We start from the raw sequence: 4,248 nt of genomic DNA on the forward strand, positions 1-4,248 counted from the left end.
GGGACACAACATTAGGTACACCTGCAGAATGCAGCGCGGATTTCATATTTCATTCATTCACAACGCTCCCGCATTTATAAGTAAAGGTAAGACCATAATAAAGTTTTTTTTAATTAAATGTGCTTTATTGTGTGCTACAGTTTGTAAGTGTAAAGTTAAAGTTAGGTTAAAGTAGCAATAATTGTCACACACACACTAGGTGTGGTGAAATTTGTACTCTGCATTTGACCCATCCCCTTGTTCACCCCCTGGGAGGTGAGGGGAGCAGTGGGCAGCAGCGGCGCCGTGCCTGGGAATAATTTTTGGTGATTTAACCCCCAATTCCAACCCTTGATGCTGAGTGCCAAGCAGGGAAGAATGCTGGTATGAGCTTTTAAACATAACCCGTTAACTGCTGCCAATCAAATGGTGAATAAGATACTCTTTAGGGTTCATAAGTTTGTAAATCTGACTGTGATGAAGTCAGTGCCTCACCTGCCATGAACGTCACCGCACGCCACTGATATATATATATATATATATATATATATATATATATATATATATAAATATACAGTATCTATATATATATATATATATATATATATATATATATATATATATATATATATATATATATATATATATATATATATATATATATATATATATATATATATATATATATATATATATATATATATATATATATCAGTGGCGTGCCGTCACTAGAGGCAGGGGAGGCACGGCCTCACCTGCCATCATGGAAAGAAAAAAAAAAGTAAAAAGAAAAAAAAAAAAATTAAATTGTTATGTGTATCCAGTGATTATACTAAAGTTATTTTCCATTTAACTTCACCAGTTTTAGATTATTTTTATTTTTATTTTCACATTTGCCGTTCAAATACTGAGAAGAGACGGTGCGGTGATCAGCAGCCAGTTGAGGCACGTCACTGATTTGTGCCTCAACATTGATTGTGCGCAATGACTTGGCTAACTGCTGGCCTGCTGTGCAGTGAGACTGTATTGCTATATGAATTATATTATACATTTCCATAGTTTAGTTAGCTGAGGTATATAATGTACACCCACACAGCAGAAGACTGCTATACGGATCCGCCTTCAAGTCGCCCAACCCGCGTTACTGTCACATTCGTTTTGGCTCCGCCTAGAGGATACAGCTCCGCCTCTGAAAATTGTACGGTCAGACAGCTGATCCTGAGCGGACTCGTGTCTGATTCGCATACGCGGATGCGACAAACTAAACCGGCGCGCGCCGCCTAGAGTTATAGGCTCCGCCTACGCGCGCTGAGCCGACCAATGTCTGCACCCGCAGACGTGGACGCGCCTACTAGCGTGTACGCGCATGAGCCAAGATCTCTGGACTTTCTTTGCTGGAACACGAACGTAAGTATAGATTTATTGATTTATTGCTACATTCGCAGTAAAGATCAGCCTTTGTGTTTCCATCATCATTTATGTATGACTGTAATGACGTTGTTTGATATTAGGACTAGCAGTAAAACTTTATATTCTGTAAAAAAAGGATTTTATTTCCTGCGCCGCCTCCCAGAATGCTTTGCATGGGGACGTGCGTCTGACGTCACGTATTCAGAAAATTCGAAATGGCTGCACACGGGAGGTGAGGCCCGAGCGAAGAAAAGTGGAAAAGAGTGTTATTCGTCAAAAAACCCACACAACGACGGTCATTTTTTCGCCGTGCTATTGTAAAATTGTCTTTTATCTGTGTTTTGTGAAGCCGGTGAGTAACGTTCAATACAGTTAACTTAGGCTATCTTTTGTTAGACGCTGTGAATGTGTGTAGGTTACATGCTACGACATTCCACATATTTCCAACTGGTTGAAACGTAAGTGTATTACTTTATTTTCAGTGTTGTTTAGGCCCAGGTCGCTATTACTTCGTTATAACAACGTAACGTTAACAGAGTGGAAACAGCCGTTCTTTGCTATTAATATGAGTGTGTATTATTTCTTTCTTTGTTCTTTAGTGGAGCTCGAGATCCTGTTTACTGTGGACTAGCTGTGTGTGACGCCATGTTGTTTTTGTTTCATTACAAAAAAAAAGGTATGTCTATGTTTTTTTTGGCATAGTTAATTGTAGAAAAAAATATAAAATGAGGTGATGTGAGTGGGAAAAATTGCTGCACATATTAAGGATCCTTTTTCTTGATCTATATTTTTATTATTTGCTGATGTATATATTTTATATGCTGTTTTTTATTTAATTAATTTATTAGAGACTATTTTATGCTTTATTTACCTTTTTTTATTATTATTATTTTATTTACTGTTATTATTATTATTTCCACATGTAAGCATAAATAATTGATCATATTAGTACATTGTTTGATTGCTTTGCTTAATGCATTCCATAATTTAATTCCACATACTGATATACTGAAGGTCTTAAGTGTTGTATGTGCGTACAAATGTTTTAAATTACATTTCTCTCTAAGGTGATTTTTCTCCTCTTTTTTTGAGAAGAATTGTTGTATATTCTTGGGTAGCAGGTTATAGTTTGCTTTGTTTATAATTTTAGCTGTTTGCAAATTCACTATGTCGTGGAAATTCAGTATCTTTGATTCAATAAATAAAGGATTTATGTGTTCTCTATATCCAACATTACCTGTATATTTATTCTAACTGATCTTTTTTGTAACACCGTTAATGAATGAAGTGTACTTTTGTAATTATTTCCCCATATTTCTACACAATAACTCAGATATGTAACACTAGTGAACAGTAGAGAATATGAAGTGATTTTTTTTGTCTAGAACATGTTTTGCTTTATTCATTATTGACGTGTTTCTTGCTACTTTATGTTGTATATTTTTTACTTGAGATTTCCAGTTCAATTTATCATCAATCATTATACCTAGACATTTGGTTTCATTTACTCTTTCAATTTCTATTCCGTCTACTTGTATTTGTGTTTGACTTTCTCTTCTACTGTTACCAAATAGCATTATTTTAGTTTTACTGAGATTCAAAGATAGTCTGTTTTTGTCAAACCATCTTTTTAATTTGTTAATTTCTTCTGTTATTATTTGTATTATCTTCTGTGTGTTCTCTCCTGAACAAAACACTGTTGTATCATCCGCAAATAATACTAACTTTAAATCTTTTGTAACTTTACAAATGTCATTTATCTAGACATTGAATAATTTAGGTCCTATATTGATCCCTGAGGTGAACCACAGTATATATTTAGCGATGTAGACGGAACCACCACATTAATATTAAAGATATGGTTAACATTCTTAGTGCTAAAGATATTCCCCTCTCCTTGTATCCCTTCTCCCAGCTCCACCGTCTCGCCGAGTGCCAGCAAGAGTCATGAGTACTGTCAACTCGACTCCTCAACTGGAGATAACTTTCTAGGTAAAGACTGATCTCCAAAATAATATCTCAGCATCCAGTAACCATGGTTAACAGATCACAACCATTTAATACCAATTTATCTCCCTTAGCACCTCACCATGGGGAAGGATGTATTCATATGCCTTCACCAGCACCTGCATTAAACATGCAGAGAGTTACACAAGGTAGGGACTAATCTCTGTATACACTACACCCATAATTTCAAACCCTACTTTACGATTGAGCTGAAGTTCTGACTATTATGACCTGTACTTTTACCTTTCTTAAAGTTCTTACCACCTTGGGGCACCATTCAGGTAAAATCTCAGCTCATTTTACTTGCTTATTTGTATACACTAACACCTGTGCATGCTTTTGTCCACGTTGTTCCTTTGACGATGAATAAATACCCCTTTTCTTTCTTTCTACATTAAGGGTGCCTTTTCATCTGATTAAATTTATAATGAACAGGGACATTGCGGTTGTCCAAAGTGGATGGTATGATGATAGGATGGTTTTCTGGCCCAGCTATAAAAACACCGACAGAATTGAAAGGGCCGCTTTAAATGAGGAGCAGCATGAGCCAAAGTGGCCAAGATTTGACGTTTCTGTTGTCCGAACTTGTGGTATGCAAATTCATAATCTTCTTGTTTAAAAATAACGTCATAGTTGCTTCTCTTTATGCTTGGAATAACCTATTGTGTCTATGTTCTGACCAGGTCTCTTGTAAGAGAGAGACCTGATTTATCATCATCAATAATAATAATATTCTGTTCAGCTCTACAGCTAATTTGAAACTCATGTTCATTTTAACATATTCAATTTTAGACAACTACAAATACGCATTAAAAATAATGCAACAATATGGAAAGGGCTGTGACACCTCAG

The 4,248-nt window shown here is 35.7% G+C and overlaps 1 long non-coding RNA gene across 1 annotated transcript; it reads left to right on the plus strand.

Moving 5' to 3' along the window:
- Positions 1-3,302: 3,302 nt before the first annotated feature.
- Positions 3,303-3,935, plus strand: LOC133632359 (uncharacterized). The gene is made up of 4 exons (XR_009821673.1): positions 3,303-3,381; positions 3,471-3,545; positions 3,651-3,677; positions 3,796-3,935. It is a non-coding gene; the product is annotated as an uncharacterized LOC133632359 (long non-coding RNA).
- Positions 3,936-4,248: the final 313 nt, after the last annotated feature.

This window comes from Entelurus aequoreus, linkage group LG01 (assembly GCF_033978785.1).
Source record: "Entelurus aequoreus isolate RoL-2023_Sb linkage group LG01, RoL_Eaeq_v1.1, whole genome shotgun sequence".
NCBI classification, from domain to species: Eukaryota; Metazoa; Chordata; class Actinopteri; order Syngnathiformes; family Syngnathidae; genus Entelurus; species Entelurus aequoreus.